Here is a 19,381-nt window from a genome sequence, read left to right on the forward strand (position 1 = left end):
TGTTGTCCTAACCTCTGAAGTATCGTTGCAAAAATCAAATCAACAGTTTACTTAGGATTCTATGATTGTTTGTTATTTGTTGAACTGAATGGATATTTTTTATGATGGGTTAAGGCAAAGATAGCTAAAATGGTCATTTGTTTGTTTGTTTTTCAACATGTCTTCCTCAATTGTCGCCCTACTTAAAAATGAAAAACTAACTGGAGAGAATTACACAATGTGAAAATATAACTTGAATACGATTCTAGTTATAGATGATCTATGGTTTGTCTTAACTGAGGAGTGTCCTCAGGTCCCCGCTCGTAATGCACCCTTAAATATTAGGGATGCATATGATCGTTAGACAAAGGCCAATAAAAAGGCCCGAGTCTATATCTTGGCAAGTCTGTCTGACTTACTTAACAAGAAACATGAGGCCATGCTCACTGCTCGTGAGATCATAGAGTTCCTCTAGGGTATGTTTGGGAAACCGTCCATTCAGATCTGACACGAGGCCCTCAAATACGTTTATAATGCACGTATGAAGGAAGGTCAATCAGTTAGAGAACATGTTCTCGACCTGATGGTCCAGTACAATGTGGTTGAAATGAATGAGGTGATCATTGACGAGCAAAGTCGAGTGTTTTATTCTAAAATCTCTCCCAAAGAGTTTTTTCAATTCCACAGCAATGTGGTTATGAGTAAAATCCAGTACACCATAACGACTCTTCTAAATGAGTTGCAGACCTACTAGACTCTTATGAAAGGTAAGGGACCGGTAGAAGGAGAAGCAAATGTTGTCCATTCTAGAAAGTTCCATAAGGGTTCATCCTCAGGAACTAGGTTTGTACCCTCATCTTCTGGTTTTAAGAAGGTCCAGAAGAAGAAAGGAGGAAAGGGGAAGGCTCCCTCTGCTGGGAAGAGTAAGGGAAAGGTCAAGGCAGCTGACAAAGGCAAGTGCTTCCGCTACAATGTGGAAGGTCCTTGGAAGCAGAACTGTCCAAAGTACCTTATTGAGAAGAAGAAGGAAAAGGAAGGTAAATGTGATTTACTTGTTTTAGAAACATTTTTAATGGAAAATGACCACAATGCCTGGATATTTGATTCAGAAGCCATTGATCATGTTTGTTCTTCTTTCAGGGAACTAGTTCCTTCCAGCAACTTGCTGACGGTGAAATGACGCTCAAGGTTGGAAATGGAGACGTTATTTCGGCTCGTGCAATGGGAGCTGTTAGGTTGTTTTTTGGAAATAGATTTTTATTTTTAGAAAATTTGTATATAGTTCTTAAAATGAAGAGGAACTTAGTATCTATTTCCTGTTTAATTGAACATTTGTCTTCCATAAATTTTTCATATAATGAAGCGTTCATTTCAAAAAATGATGTACATATTTGTTCGGAAAAACTACAAAACAACTTATATGTGTTAAGACCAATCGAAACAAAAGCACTTTTAAATCATGAGATGTTTAAAACTGCTAATACTCAAACTAAAAGGCAAAGAATTTCTCCAAGTAACAATAATATTTATCTTTGGCACTTAAGGTTAGGTCAGATTAATCTCGATAGGATTAGGAGATTGGTAAAGAATGGACTTCTAAGTGAGTTAGAAGATAATTCATTACCTCTATGTGAATCATATCTTGAAGGTAAGATGACTAAAAGATCTTTTAGTGGAAAAGGTTATAGAGCCAAAGAGCCCTTAGAGATCATGCATTTGGATCTTTGTGGTCCAATGAATGTAAAAGCTCGAGGAGGGTACGGATACTTCATCTCTTTTATAGATGATTATTCGATGTATGGTTATTTATACCTAATGAAACATAAGTCTGAAGCCCTTGAAAAATTCAAAGAGTATAAGGCAGAAGTTGAAACTCTGTTAGGTAAAACTATTAAAATACTTCGATCTGATCAAGGTGGAGAGTACATGGATTTAAGATTCCAAGACTATATGATAGAACATGGAATCCAATCTCAACTCTCAGCCCTTGGTACACCTTAGCAAAATGGTGTATCAGAATGGAGAAATAGAACCTTGTCAGACGTGGTTTATTATATGATGAGTTATGCTCAATTGCCTAGCTTGTTTTGGCAGTATGCAGTAGAGGTTGCAATTCATATCTTGAACAACATTCTCTCGAAGAGTGTTTCTGAAACACATTTCGAGTTATAAAGGAGGCATAAACTAGTTTTCGCTACTTCAAAACCTGGAGTTGTTCAACACATGTGCTAGTGAGAAATCCTAAGAAATTAGAACCTCGTTCAAGATTATGCCAATTTTTTAGTTACCCTAAGAAAACAAGAGGTGGTCTATTCTTCGATCCACAAGAAAACAAAGTGTTTGAATCTACAAATGCTACATTCTTAGAAGAAGACCACATGAGAGATCATAAACCACGAAATAAATTAGTATTAAATGAAGCTACTGAAGAATCAACAAGAGTTGTTAAAAATGATGCAGGTCCTTCATCAAGAGTTAATGAAGGGACTAGCACTTCAGGTCAGTCTCGTCCTTCTCAACCGTTGAGAGTGCCTTGATGCAATGGGAGGATTGTAGCACAACCTGATCATTACTTGGGTTTAACTGTAACTCAGATCATCATACCAGATGATGGCATTGAGGATCCATTGTCTTATAGGCAGCAATGAATGACGTAGACAAGGACCAATGGTTCAAAGCCATGGACCTTGAAATGAAGTTAATGTACTTCAATTCAGTATAGGCTCTTGCAGATCCACCTAAAGGGGTTAAACCTATAGGGTGTAAATGGATCTACAAGAGAAAGAGAGATGTAGCTGGGAAGGTACATACCTTCAAAGCTAGACTCTAGCAAAGGGTTATACCCAAAGAGAAGGGGTTGACTATGAGAAAATTTTTTCTCCTATTGCTATACTTAAATCTATATGAATTCTCTTGGCTATATCCACATATTACGACTATGAAATATGGAAAATGAATGTCAATACAACCTTCTGAATGGCAATCTTGAAGAGTGTCTTCATGTCTCAGCCTGAAGTATTCATAGCCCAAGGTCATAAGTAATAAGTTTGCAAACTGAATCGATTAATTTATTGGTTGAAACAGGCATCCAGATCTTAAAAATTAGGTTTGATACTGCGATCAAAACTTTTGGCTTTGACTAAAGTGTTGACGAGCCTTGTGTTTACAAGAAGATCATCAACGATAAAGTAGCTTTCTTAATACTTTATGTGGAAAATATCCTACTTATTGGGAATGATGTAGGATACTTTACTGATGTTAAAAAGTGGCTAGAAACCCAATTCCAAATGAAAGATTTGGGAGAGACACGGTATGTTCTTGGGATCTTAAGAATAGAATGCTAGCTATGTCTCAAGCAACTTATATCAACAAGATATTGATTCGATATTCGATGCAAAACTCTAAGAAGGGTTTATTTCCTTTCAAGCATGGAGTTCATTTGTCAAAGGAATAGTGTCCTAAGACACCTCAAGAAGTTGAGGACATGAGATGCATTCCCTTAGCTATGGGCAGCTTAATGTATGCTATCCTCTGCACTAGGCCTGAAATTTGTTATGTAGTGGGAATAGTAGGTACAATCTAATCCAAGGTTAGACAATTAGACTACAGTTAAGAATATCCTTAAGTATCTTAGGAGAATGAAGGACTATATGCTAATGTATGAAGCTAAGGATTTGATCCTTATGGGATACACGAACTCTAATTTCCAAACTGACAAGGATTCTAGGAAGTCCACGTTAGGATCAATGTTCACCCTGAACGAGGGAGCTATAGTATGGCGTAGCATTAAGTAAGGATGCATTATAGACTCAACTATGGAGGTTAAGTATGTAGCTACTTGTGAAGCAGCAAAGGAGGCAGTTTGGCTAAGGAAGTTCCTAAGTAATTTGGAAGTTGTTCCAAAGTTGAACTTGCCGATCACCTTATACTGTGACAACAGTGGGGCTGTGGCCAAAGAACCTCGTAGCCACAAATGAGAAAAGCACATTGAAAGGAAGCATCACCTGATACAGGAGATTGTGCAACGAAGAGATGTGATCGTCACAAAGATCGCTTCAGAGCATAACATTGGTGATCCATTTACAAAGGCTCTCTTGATTAAAGTGTTCGAGAGTCATCTAGAGAATCTAGGTCTACGAGATGTACATTGTGTAATATAGGGCAAGTGCTAGATGTGTAATGGGCATGAGATGCCCTAGTTTATTGTATTTTGCTTTGTATTTGTAACATCCCCGTTTTTTCGTGATATCCCACTAACTAGAGTTTTAGTTCAAGTGGGAGTTTGTTGGGTTTTAAGCTCTAAAACTCGTAGATAGTGAATATAATTAAATGACCGTCATTAATAAATAGTTATTAATATTTTTCTCAACAAGTGTTATTGATGTTTTATTTAATTTGATCTTATTAACCCTAAAATCCAATAAACTAACATCCTAGCCCGTCTTATGGGTCTTGAACTGTATGTAGAGACATATATAAGGATCAATGTTCAAGATACAACTTAAAGGGTCTATAGTATAGTGGTAAGGTTGGGTACCTTATCCTAGTAACACTATAGAAGACATGCGAGTGGGGTATCCTGGGCAACGAGTTTGCACAAGATTGGACCGCGAAATAGTAACCACTAGATGTAACTTCGTTGACTCGTTAGATTTCTATTTCAATAGGATGACCTAGACAACTTAGTCTTACTCCTGAGTATATTATGAACTCCTGTTCACGAAGGATTGTCCTTTGATTTGTATGGGTGAGAGTGGCCAGTTCGTCGACACAATATACCTACCATTTTGGGGATAAGACCGAGTGGGTAGCTGGGAACATAATCATACAAGATGGATTTCACTCATTCCCGACTTCAGGGTAAGTAGATGAGTGTTCCTTAAGTGGTGTCTCTAGGACTTGAACAAATGGCCCTACCCTCTCACTAGCCCGAGAGGGTTTCTGTTTAATGGTTGGACCATAGACAGGTTATTCATTAGAGAAGCACTGATACTTAAGGATGTAAAGGTAATCTAGTGGGTAAAATGGTCATTTGACCAACTGATATTACGAACACTCGTAAAGGACTAACTTGTTGTTATTGGTCTATATTCGTAGACACAGAAACATATATGTAGTGAGAAGAGTGCAGTTGTGAGTCTTTAGTAGAGTGTACTCACAGTTAACGAATATTGGTTAATTTAGTTAATGAGTTCAGCCAATTTAATCTCACATCGTTGGAGCTTCTGATTTGTAGGTCCATTAGGTCCCCTTCCTAGCTTGTAAAGAGTATTGAGGTAATTTGTAATTAAATTGAATTTGAAATGTCAAATTCATAATTGTGATTTTTTAATGTATGTTGATACATTTTAATATAAAGTTGAATTTTAGACTTTATTATTAATTTTGGATATGATTCAAAATTAATAAATGAGAGAACGAAATATTTGAAAGGGGTTTAAATATTAATTTAATATAAATAAGATTCATATTGAAAACTATAGGTTAAAAGTAATATGCATTGGATGCTCATTAAAACTATAGGTTAAATGAGAGAAGTGTTTTTTAATATGATTCAAATGAGAAATTAAATTAAATATGTGATATTTAATTGGATAGTTAATTAATTATTTTATTTAATTAAATTTTGAATTTAATTAAACTGATTAAATCAAAACTATAGGTTAAAATTAATGCACATTATATGTGCATTAAAACTATAAGTTATGTGAGAGAGAACCATTTAAATTATGATTTAAATGGTTATTGGTTTTTATTTATATAGTTAAATTAAATAAATAGTTGTATTTAATTTTAACTAAATAAAATGTAACTCCCCACGTAAGAGAGTTACTTGAGACATGGGATGAATCCCACGTCTCCTCACTTCTCTCTCATTCTCTCTGTATGAAAAAAATAGATGTAGAAAAAAGAGCATTTTTTTTATATCTCTGTTTGTTGGTAGAAGCAAAAACTCTGTGTTTTTTCCCAAAACCCTCCTAATTTCTAAAGATAATCCCACAATTCTCAAATCTTCAATTTTCCTATAAAAATAGGGAAGACTCCAAGTGGTGGTGCTCATTCCCAATTCGTACACAAGAATTCCAACGAATTCCCAAAAGGTTTGCAAGGTTGGGTTTCTTCTCTTTGTATGTTTTGTTTCTATAATTGTATGCTTAATCTATTTTGATCTATAGTTTTTATTCCAAAAAAAAAATTGTTTTGATTTTAAATGACCTTTTGAAATACGTTTTGGTTCTGTATGTTATGGCTTCCGTTGTGCCTTAGGGTTTTCATCCCTACAAAAAGATCCACATATCTTGTGGAAAAATTTGAGAGAGAGGTATGGTCATAAAAAAAAAATAGTTATTCTTCCTAAAACTTATTATGAGTGGATGAATTTGAGGCTACAGGGTTATAAATCAGTAAATATTTACATTCCGCATTATTTATAATCAGTTCAAAATTGTTGTTATGCGGAGAGAAAATTACTGATGCTAATATGTTAGAAAAGAAATTTTCGACATTTCATGTCTCGTATATGCTTCTGCAGCAGCAATATCGAGAGAAATGTTTTAAATAGCATTCTAAACTAATTTCATGTCTGCTCGTGGTTGAACAAAATAACAAGGTATTGATGAAAAATCATGAATCTCGACCAACCAGAACAAAACCATTCCCTAAAGTGAATACTGTGAGTTTTAATAATAATCGTGGTCGAGGTCGAGGTCATGACCACGTTAGAGGAAGAAACAATCTTTCTTTTCGTGGTGGACGTTATAATCATCCAAATTTCAAGAGAACCACACAAAATGATGATCATAAAGGAAAAGATCCACAAGATAAGAATTCAAAAGGTGATGAATAAAAATGCTTCCGATGTGGTATGACTAGACATTGGTCACATATTTTTCATACATCAAAACATTTAGTTAATCAGTATTAAGCTTTCCTGAAGGAAAAAGGGAAAAATGTATTGACACAGTTGATGGACATCAAATGTTTCTTTTGATTTTGAGAATATCTAGACTTAATGTTTTTTTTTTTTTATCTATCTTCATGTTTTTTTCCTTAATAAATGTTAACTTTGAAGAAGTTAGCTATTAACATGCGGAAGCAATGAAGGATCTTAAGTACTCTAATTAGGTTAATTTCAAAGGAATAAGCATGGATTTTAACATAGATTAAAAGGTTAGACTATACAACCTTTGTAGCATAAACTCTTCTTGATTTTTGATCAATTCTTCACACGAACGGTTCGTAGACCACCACGAGAGTCTTCTTGACTATTTTTCAGCCTCAGAATGGGATGGTGGGATCCGATGAGTGACCAATTTGGAGAGAAATTGTATAAGGGTTTGAAAGAAAATTAGGGTTAAGGTTCTTTAAAATCTCAAAAAATTACACTTTTACCAAGAGGATTAAACTTCATAGAATCATTTTATTTATAAGCAAAATCATGTAAAGTTGAGTTTACGAAAATTTGACACTCAAAATTCAACTAACTCTAAGTGGGATAAACACCTAGTAAGAATATTTTAATAAAATTCACAAAAATTGGATTTTCCCACTAAGTCAATCTTGAATTTTTCCACTAAGTTGGTCAAATAGTCAAACTTTGACTCTCAAAATCTATAGTCAATATTTTGACCTAGTAAAAAATTTTGACTTTCAATCCAATTTTGACCTAGTCAACGATTTTGACTTTCATTCTAATTATGACACAGTCAATAATTTTGACTTTCAATCCAATTTTGACCTTTTTAAATTAAATTAATTTAAACAAATAATTAAATAATTTAATTAATTAAAACCATACCAATCCCAATCAATCCTGATTGACCATTTTTTCAATCCCTATTTAGAAAATTTCGATATTCAAATCTTATTTAAATATCTTTTTCTTTCTCTATATGTTTAATTCATTATTAAACATTATGTTTAAATATACCGGATATATTTAACACTTTACTCCAAAAATCGAATTCGAAAACGTCGAACTCGTTCGTTATACTTGAGGAAAAGTAAAGAGAAGAGAAAATGGCACACACTTGTTACGTGAAAAATCCTAGTACATGGAGAAAAAACCACGGTGCAGAGAACTTTTATTATAATAATGTGATGCAGAATAATGCCCAGAGGCTACAGTTTAAATAGAAAAAGATGAAACCCTAGGGTACACATGAAAAGGCAAAAATGCCCCTAGGGCAAATATTCTATTTTCAACACTCTCCCTTAAGTTGGAGTATAGATATCAACGAGACACAACTTGCTAACACATGAGTCAAAGAGTTGTCGTGATAGCCCTTTTGTGGGTACATCTGCAATCTGCTGACTAGAAGGAACATAGGGAATACAGATATTTCCACTGTCAAGTCTTTATTTGATAAAATGCCTGTCAATCTCTACATGTTTCATTCTGTCATGCTGAATAGGGTTGTTTGCAATGCTTATAGCAGCCTTGTTATCACAATAGAGTTTCATTGGCGCATCATGACTTTGGTTAAGATCAATTAGGACCTTTTCCAGCCATATTTCTTCGCATATCCCAAGGCTCATGGCCCTGTATTCAGTTTTGGCACTACTTTTGGCAACCACCCCTTGTTTTTTACTCCTCCATGTAACAAGGTTACCCCAAACAAACGTACAATAGCCCGATATCGACTTTCTATCGACCACTGAGCCTGCCCAATCAGCATTTGTATAGGCCTCGATGCATCGTTTGTCCGACTTTCTGAACATTAATCCTCTACCCAGAGAAGCCTTTAAATATCTCAAATTTAATTCCACTGCCTTCATATGTTATTCGTAAGGAGACTACATAAATTGGCTAACCACACTTACTGCATATGCAATATCTGGTCTCATATGGGAAAGATAAATTAGCTTCCCGACCAAACGTCGACTCTCCTTGTTAACTGGTGCATTACTACTCAAATAACTAAGCTTAGTATTTGCTTCCATAGGAATGTCAACTGGTTTACATCCTGTCATACCTATCTCTTTAAGCAAATCTAGTGTATACTTTCGTTGAGAGATAGAGATGTTTTCCTTCGACCGGGCCACCTCCATTCCGAGAAAATTCCTTAACCTTCCAAGATCCTTGATCTCAAATTCTTCGGCCATCCTTTTCTTCAATTTGTCTATTTTTGAAGCATCATCCCCCGAGATTACAACGTCATCAACATACACAATTAGAACTACCATTTTCTTAGACACAAACTTCTTTATAAACAAGGCGTGGTCTGAATGTCCCTGACTGTACCCTTGCGATTTTACAAATGTAGTAAATCTGCTAAACCAGGCCCTCGGAGACTGTTTCAACCCATATAATGACTTCTTCAGTTTACAAACTTTGTGACTGAACTGTTTTTCAAACCCTGGAGGCAGACTCATGTAAACTTCTTCTTCTAATTCTCCATTAAGGAATAAATTCTTCACATCAAACTGGTGTAAAGGCCAATTCTTATTAACTGCAACTGAGAGGAGCACATGAGTTGCATTTAACTTTACTACTGAAGAGAAAGTCTCCGAGTAATCTATCCCAAAGATTTGAGTGAAACCTCGGCCACTAACCATGCCTTGTATCGGTCGATCGTACCATCAGGTCTATACTTAACAGAAAACACCCGTTTGCAACCAACTGTCTTGTGTCCCTCGGGAAGAGTTGCCTATTCCCATGTGTCGTTCTTTTCAAGAGATTTCATTTCTTCCATGACAGCGGCTCTTCACTCAGGAATTTTCATAGCTGCATATATGCTGCTTAGTATTGAAATAGTGTCGAGGCTAGTAGCTAACGCTTTGAACACTGAAGAAAAGTTACTATAAGACATATAACTCTACATTGGGTACTTGGTACAAGACCTCGTTTCTTTCCTCAAAGCAATAGGAATGTCAAGAGAGGCATCATGATCTTCCTGTTCTTCTGACTTCTCATCACACTTAGTATCTTGTTTTGTCTCATCTTGGTCTTTCTGATCTTCTGACTTCTCATTATACTCGGTATCCTACTTTTCCTCATCTGTACTTTCTTCAACATCTTCAGTTGGAACCTAGGGTTCATTACTGCCTTCACCCGTACCAGCCACATTTTCAGTACTGTCACTATTACTGTTAGTACTATCATGGTGATCAGTATCCACATTAGTCACACTCTCGGTATTGTCTCTACTTACACTACTTTCAACATAAGCATTATCACCACACATATTATCATTATTTGGAATAGAAAACTTCGTACCTGGAACTGTCACTTGTTCTTACTCATGTACTGGAGCCGAAAAAGTGATCGGTGACACTATTTCCTTTCTAAGATTCCTTCTATATTACGTGATCCATGGGACTTGCTCGGTAGGAAGAATAGAAGCATTGACACTTGTGTCGGGAATGGACTCAGGTAGGTCTGGCAGGCAAGGACTTAGACCCCAATTGGACTTTTCACTTATACTCTCCCCCAAAAAGGACTAAGGGGAAAAAATGGACGGTCTTCGAAAAAGGTGACATCCATGAAGACAAAGTACTTGCGGAAAGAAGGATGGTAACATTTGTACCTGCGTTGATGAAGGGGGTATCCCACAAAAACATACTTCTGAGCTCGAGGGGTAAATTTGGTTCGATTAGAACCATGGGTATGGACAAACACAACACACCTGAACACATGAAGTGGAACATCAAGGGTAAGGCAGTTATCAGGATATGACTCTTTGAAATAGTCAAACAGAGTTTGGAACTTTAAGACCCGATAAGGCATTCAGTTTATTAAGTGCGCTACTATCAAAACAACATCTCCCCAAAGATATGACTAAAGAGATGTGGATAGCATGAGTGACCGAGCAACCTTAATTAGGTGACGGTTTTTCTATTCAGCCATGCCATTCTGTTCAGCACACCAATATTGTTGAGCGCATGTTGGATAACTTGATTGTTTCAAAATCTTACTCAATTTGAATTGCGGCGCAATTTTCCTCCCACGTTGTGCTGATCCCAAAGTCTTCTTTCTCCGATTCTTCTAGGGGCTCGTGCCAATGTTCTTCCTGCAATTCCCCAACATATTAACAATTTTTCATATCACTCAGGTATTTCAACGCATTGAGGACGTTGAACTTAACTTACTGATTGTCGACCCTTATGGTAAATTCTTCTTTATGTACATCGATCAGTGCTCGCCCTGTTGCAAGAAATGGGTGACCCAAGATGATAGGTACCTCAATATCAACTTCATAATCTAATAAGATAAAGTCTGCAGGGAAAATGAACCTATCTACTTGCATAAGTACATCCTCTATTTTGCCCTCTAGATGCTTTATTGATCTATTGGCCAACTGCAATGTAATTGTGGTTGGTCTTGTGTTGCCGATATTTAACTTTTTGAAGATTGACAAGGGCATTAGGTTTATACTCGCTCCCAAATCACACAATGCATTTTCGACTTCTTTTGCCCCTATTGAGCTTGGCAATGTGAAACTTCCGGGATCTTTCATTTTAGTGGGGATGTTGTTCTGAAAAAGTGCACTAAACTCATATGTTAATGCGACCGTTTCATTCTCCCCAATCTTCCTCTTGTTGGCAAGTATGTCCTTGAGGAATTTCACATAGCTCGGCATTTGTTCCAAAGCTTCTATTAAGGGAATGTTAATATGTAATTGTCGGAGAACATCCAGGAATCTCTGGAATTATTTGCTGTCATCTTTCTTTCTCAGCCTGGACGGGAAAGGTAGAGAATCCCATCGTACTTCTTGTTCAATTGGTTGTTCATTGAGATCCTTTGCTTGCTGTGTTTTAGGAGCTAGAGGTTGCGGTGACTTTGCATTAGAGTCTTGCTGAAATTCATCCTTTATAGATGTACTTTCTTTTAAACTAGTAATTCTTTTATTTGTGGTTGAATAATCATCATAATGGTTAAGTCTACTGGTCTTGTTACTGAGTCTGGTACTAGTGGCACGGGAACCATTGTCTTGCCACTTCTCAATGTAACTACTTGACATTGCTCTTTACCACGTGGCCCCGATGTTCCCGAGCTGCTAGACAGCGTACCAGGCACTTTATTCTTAAGTTCAATAGCAAGTTGTTCAATCTGTACCTCCAAATTTCTACGGGAGGAAGCTTGTGATTACTTAATTGCCTCGTTCTTCTCAATATAATGTTTCAATAATGTTTCCAAAGACGAGGTACAAGAGGTGTCAGAAAAGAACGGTTGGTCGTAGGGTTGTACACTCTAAAAGCTACCTTGGTCGAGATTCTGATTAATGAAAACCGGAGGATTACCTCGATTCCCATGACGCCTGCTCTGATGATTACCTTGGCCCTCCGGTTGTGATTCTCGTCCCAACTGAAAGTTGGGTAATTCCGCCAACCAGGGTTGTAAGTGTTGTTGAATGGTTCATTGTAGATAGAGTATACGGATTATTGATTCAACGGGCAGACTTTCACTGAATGTCCCTCTCCACATTGAATGCAATTTATTGCGGCCACGTGTGTCAACGCATTGGCTTGCGCTGAACTTTGAGAGAGATGTCCTTGATAAATAACCATAGTCTGGAGGAGCGAGGTCACCGTAGCCATCTGATCGGCCAGGGTGCTCATTGTGTTAGCTGGTACAATGGCACTTTCTGCTCTTCCTTGCTCTGAGCCTCTTTCCTCATACCTGTTATCTAACCACTCATTTGTATTTTGCGAAATGCGATCTAAGATGATCTTTGCTTCCGTATATATCTTGTTTATCAATCCTTCTGCCGCGGAGGCGTCAGCAACTGCTTGCGTTGATTAATCCAAGCCATTATAAAAAGTCTCCATCAGAATGCAATCAGGAATCTCGATGTGCGGACAGTTTTTCACTAATTGTCTGAATCGCACCCAGGCGGTGCTCAAAGTTTCATAACCCTCCTGTTCAAAATTCAACACATCCCTCCATCTCCTTGCGTTGACGGGCTAGAGAGAAGAATCTATTCATAAACCTTTCGACCAACTGATCCCATGCGTTGATTTCATTTGGCTCTAGTGACTGAGCCCACCTTCTTGCCTCATCCCACAATGTATAGGGGAAGAGATACAATCTAATTCCTTCAGGAGTCACACCAGGTATGGAGAATGCGTTGCACATCTCTACAAAGCTAGTCAAATGAGCATGTGGGTCTTCTCCTTGTAGACCTCCGAATTGTCCCGCATTTTGAATCATTTGAAGCATGATCGACCTTATCTCAAACCTTGCATTCTCCTCAACCGTGGGTCTTGAAATTCTGGGCAAGAAGTTATAAAAATTTGGCGCCGCATAGTTCCTCATCGGGATGTTGCGGTCGGCAGCAAGAAATACAGGGTCTTGCGCTAGCCAATTTACCCCTTGATTCCCCTCGAGCCTCTCGTTATTATTTTCCATGATTCTTCTTCGCCTAAATTGGTTCTGATGTGCTCTTGCACGAAAAATACACCTGATCTCTGGGTTAGCTTAGAATTTCTGGATCAATTCCAGTACTCATAAACCATCAGACTGCTTTTCGTGATAAACAGCCAGTACAAAGAGATCTGTCATGCAAAATACCACAAAAGTACTCAACACTAACCGTTACCAATCCTCGGCAATGGTGTCATAAACTTGATGACATAGAATTGAATGCCTTTATCTTTATGCATATAGACAATGATGAATATGAATGATACAAGCTTATGCTGCCATAAATTTGTAAGGATACGATATGTAATGTTGTCTATCTGATGCGTTGATGAATGAATGAATGCTCTAATTGCGCTTAAGTTCTTTTGCGATGAAGACATTTTTTTATGCGATACTATGTCTAAATATATGCGTTATTAATTATATGCTTGTAGTATGCGATGGAGTAGTGCGTGTCATAAGTTTCCTTGCGCTGAAACTAAGTATAATTCCAACGCAAGTTTTTTAGAATGATCCGAAGTCGAACACAGGGATTGTTTTCGTTAATGCGTTACTTAAGTGATACATGCGACCGGTTTTTAACAATGAATAAAGAATGGTGGTTTATACAGAAATATAAATTGCGAGGAAAGTAAAAATGCGTTAATAAAATAAATCCTAAACTAATATGATACACGATACAATATACATGATACATGATACTGAGGTCGAGAACTGACTGTGAAGTTGTACAAAGAATCGATGTATGCGATGGCAAGTCTTTATGAATGAAGTAGAAAGAGAAAGGGTAAATAGTAAAAACATCGCAATTTTGTCAATTGCGTTAAAGATGCAACTAAGGTAATGGTTTCCCTTGGCGTACACCTCTCGGTGATCGGCCGCGTCCCCATATCTCTATGATGAAACAAGGATGAACGTGATGAACGCAAGGTTGTTTTCATCTCTGGAAATACTTCTTTCTTTAGATAACGCATTCTTCCAACCTTCTCTCGATAGGCGGAATAACATCTTCACTTCTGCTCTCATAGGTGAAGATGTCGTCGAGCATGTTTTAGCTAAACTTAATTATTTCCTTAACACAAATTAACTCACTTGCTTAATTCTTGCTATTTACCCAGGGGATTAAGAACACATCATGGAGAAAATGGATTATGGATGTACGAAAAGAGACAGAGAGATGACAATTGAAATTATCATAACATTTAATTCTAAAATTAAGCGTTCGATACATGTTGTGAATGAGAGATTACAGAAGATGAATACAGATGATGAAATAGAGATTAGAAACAAATACAGAAAGAGTGTCAACGTCTTGACACAGATCTCGAACGAAGATTGTGCTTGCCGGCGTGTGGAAGTGGTGGAGGGGAAAGCTTCCCTCTCAGGCTTGCTTTCCCGGTAGAATTGACCTTCACATAGAGCTTCAGCTACAGGAATTGGAAGGATTCTCTACTGGAGACTCACCTCTCGGCCTTGTCTCATGGTTCTCCCAGATCTACTCTGGACAGTCTCTTTAGACCAGCCTCTCTCTCAGAATCAGTATATGCACATCTCTATGTATTCATGTATATCAAGTATGAATTTGAAGAAGCTATTTATAGGCGAGACTTGGCTCTTTGAAGTTGTGGTCCCCACTGTTTAGTTATGGTAGTTCCTGAAATGGCGAAATGGAAAATTCCTTCTGTTACGCAATCAATCCGTCAGAAATGCACAACTGAAAGCTATACACTTGTCCGAATCTTCCGCAAATGCGTTGCTCTTTACATCTTCGATCTATCGCCGCATGCGGTGTTATTTTTTATTACCGCATGCGATTGAAATTGCGTTGATTGCTAGAGCTCTTGATCGATTATCGCATGCGTCGTCATTGCGTTGATCATCTCTTCGTTCTTGATTGATGGGCGCAATGCAACGTAGATGCGTTGTTCACTTTATCTTTGAGCCATGAACGCATGCGGTGGCTGATTTCCTGCAAAACAGAAACAGAAAACATTCTATTCTACCATCGCAATGGTGTAGTGGATGTATTGACAATATTTTATAATTTTCGCATTTCTTAGCCAATTTCTATACTATCGACGCAACTTTTCTTTTTTTTTTTGCCACAATATCTGAATAAAACAGTATAAATAACTTGTATTTCTACAAGTTATCAGCCACCATGTGCTTAGAACTGCCATTAGCTCATGCGACTGATTGCCCTTTTACCCTGGGGTCAATACTGGTTTTCGGTGCATCACCTACACTTCAATATTGGTTGCAACTTAGTCGCACAAGCTACAATACTCCCAAGATAAAAAGGTTGCTTGCAGAGACACAAAACTCAACAAACAATTAGCTGCCAAGTCCCTGGCAATGGCGCCAAAAACTTGATGATGAAAAATTAATTATCAGTTACTTGACGACTAAAATTACGTGAACGTAATATGCGATGCATGTTTTAAATGTATGCGTTGATTATCATGCGTCGGTGGTCATGCGTTGGAGTGAACTATGCGTTAATGAATGTATGCGATGACCATGCGTTCCTGTCACGAGTTTTCTTGCGCTCACGCCAAGTATAACACGAACGCATGTTTCTCGGATGATCCGAGGTTGAACTCAGGGACTTGTAGCTAGACGTATGCGGTAATGTGTATGCGACGGTTGAATAAAAGAATGATAGAGGGGTTGTTAAGCTAACACTACTCCTACTCCTAACTAACAGACAACACAATGAGAAGTATGAATGAGAGGTAGAGACACGACAACTGTTGATGCATAGTAAATGCATGAAAAAATAGATAAAATGTGAGGATGNTGAATGAGAGGTAGAGACACGACAACTGTTGATGCATAGTAAATGCATGAAAAAATAGATAAAATGTGAGGATGTCTTCACTGCAACACTGAGCTTGACTGCAAGGGCAACCTTAGCCAACGCAAGCTATGTGATCATGCTACACGCACTTGAGCCTAATTCTATGACGCATGCGATGTATATGCGATAGTGCCGAGAAGTCTATGCCTAAACCTCCATAACCCGCTCACGTGCTTTCGTCGCATGAGCATGATAGCCGCATACCACTGTATCCTACTTCTGGACGCATGCAATATCCTATCCATAGGGTGCATACGCTGTGTAATAGCAAATGGAGCTTATCTCAAAGTTCCCCATTCTTGCTTATGCATTCCAATCCACTCTCTCGAGTCTTAGATTTGGGTTTTAGACTACTCTCTCAAGTATGCCTAAATGATGAATGATGCGCTCATAAGACAAGGTAACCACATAAACTTGGCTGACGCAAGATTATTCCTATCTCTAGTGAACAATAACTTACATTGCTTAACGCGACCAACCACTTACCCTCCCAGGCAGTTAGTTGTTGCTGACTTTACTCGTAGACAAGCGTTGTGTCTGCCTATAGATAGGCATTACTACAGCTTCACACTAAGCAAATAAGGTTTTCTCACACACTCGCGCAACGCACACCTCTCGGTGGTTTGCTACATGCTTCATATCTCTAATCCACATGATTAAGTACGTAATACTCTAGTAATCTCACTAAGTGATGCAATGAAAGTTAAGGAGGCTAAGTAAAGAAGATGGAGATGGAATCGAAGGAAACACAGAAATGCATTGAACACATAATGTATTAATTCCTTAATCCCAAAATGTAATACAATACAATATAAGAAAAGAAGAGAAAATGAAATGACCAGCTGGAAGCAATGTCTTGCTTCTAGCAGATGTGTGTCAAGGCTACCGGTGATGCCATGGAAGGGTGGTAGAGCTGACTCTCTCGAGGTCTAACTTCCGTCGAAGGCTCCGGTCGTCACTCAGAATGGAGGAAGGAGATGAAGAACTTTCAAACTTTCTTCTCACGCATTTTTCTGGATCACAGGGATCCACCCTAAGGCGAGCCTCAAAAAAGCCCTGGATGATTTGAGCTTCTGCTCATCAGCTTTTATTTATAGAGCTTGGATCGCTAACAACATTAATGGACTACTTTGATTCTGACATTCGCGGTGCATTAGTCCTTTCTGAATCTCAGCTGCTAACGGCGTGGTAGGTGAAATGTCAACATCATCTTTTGATTTTCCCGAGATATGCGTTGATGCGTTCATTCCACCAACCTTGCGTTGATCCCTCTATTATGCATTATCGCAACTTTGCGTTTGACCAGCTTCTTACTTTCCTTTGCGATGACCAGCTTCTCAGAATATAATTTACTCATACCTCTAACCATTGCCGCAATTCTCTAGTCCACTTTGGCTGCTTCTTCAAAAAGATCTTTTCTAGGTTTAGATCCGGTAAACCTTTGCTAAAAAAATTTTATTCATTCACCGCAACTTTGCGTTTAGCTTTTGAGAATGCGTTCGTTCAAAACATTTCAAAAACCTGCGATTACTTATTAGAATGTGGTGTTGAATCTGGTTACGCTCTTCATTTTGGCTTACCCCCACGTGTGTCATGCGGGCATCCAACTTCAGTTGCATTCCATATTCAACTCAACTCTTGTCTTGCTTGATTTGGCTTGCGTCGGACAGAGGAGTTGTGCTAATGCGTTGATCCTGGTGACTTACCTTCGTTTTGGCTTGCCCCCATGTGTGTCATACGGATATCCAACTACGGGTAAGTACCTTTCACAACTTAACTCTTATCAACATGGGTTTCCTCATTGCATTGACAGTGGAGTTGTTATTCTCAAAAAAATCTCTTTCTCTCTCTCTCTTTCTTTTTTTTTTTTGGAAATGATCGCAATGTAATGAATACAATTTTTCGAGACCACTGCCACCCCCAAACTTAGAGGTTGGCAGTGTTCTCACCACAAAGCTAAAAACAAACTCACAGAAATGTAGTAATAAACGTTTGAGTGAAGGTTTGCACAAAATAAAACTTAAGACTTTCAAATGAAGAAGCTAATAAGAGTGGGGAGTGCTGATAACTTGTAGAAATACAAGTTATTGTGGCTTAAAAGTTGGAACAATTAGGGTCTTTAATGATAAAATCTCATCATTTTTAGAAGAAATGCATGGAATTACTCGAGCACTATCAAACTCATGCAAAAGAATGTTTATTGCTAAAATACTGTGACACTAACGCATGATATTGTAGGATCTTAACAAAAGGCTAACACATGATTAAGAAAAGTGTCGCAGGCAAAGTCTAACGCATGGGGCATGCATCGGAGGGATTCAACGCAAGGAAGATTCATTGATTCAGGCTGTTTGTGTCAAATCACCACTTGCAAGTATGGGCACCTGCAGCGGGTGGCGTCTAAAAATCGTCTGAGTATCAGGTGGCTAACCAGGGTATGGAATTTAATGCTGCCCATCATCAAGTTGGAGAAAATCGAAGCCTATAAATAGAAGAAATCCCACCAGATGAAAAAGTTCTGAAGTTCTGATATCTCATTCTCAGTCTCAGTTTTAGCTTAGTCTTAGTTTAGAATCTTAGATCTTTAGAGTTGTGTTGTGGTGCCGAGAAGAATAAGAGGGAAGAGAACCACCACCATCGTCGATCAAGGAGGGGAGGAAGCTGAGCTCGAGAGAGACATTTCTTCCAATTCTTATATAAGTGGTTGTACACGACTAGAATTGAGCCAAAGAGGACAAGTGATTGTACTCTATGGCTTGACTCCTTTCATTTCATCTTACTTATCGCTTTCATCTTCTCATTTGATTAAGTATTGGTTTTGTAAAGACAATCAGTTTCTTTATAAATTCTCATATTTGATGTATCATACTTTGCCACTGTTTATTTCTTGTTTATGTTGGATGCATCTATAACTTCATGCAAAAATTCCATTTTGAACGCTTAAGCCAACTAAATCAATTGATAAAAGCATCTTTAGCTTAAACTTTCGAGAGAATAAATAAGCCAACATCAAGTTAGAAACGCTTAGTACATCTAGAGATAGACGCACTGATGTTTTATTGCATCCTGTGTTTGACGCATACACCCTAGAGATAGGTATTGTATGATATTCGCATTGAGAAGTGTCGAATAGAGTCTAATGCATAAACGGAGAAAAACAAGTCATCTCATTCGCA

The sequence above is a fragment of the Benincasa hispida genome, chromosome 12 (genome assembly GCF_009727055.1).
Source record: "Benincasa hispida cultivar B227 chromosome 12, ASM972705v1, whole genome shotgun sequence".
Classification (NCBI taxonomy): Eukaryota; Viridiplantae; Streptophyta; class Magnoliopsida; order Cucurbitales; family Cucurbitaceae; genus Benincasa; species Benincasa hispida.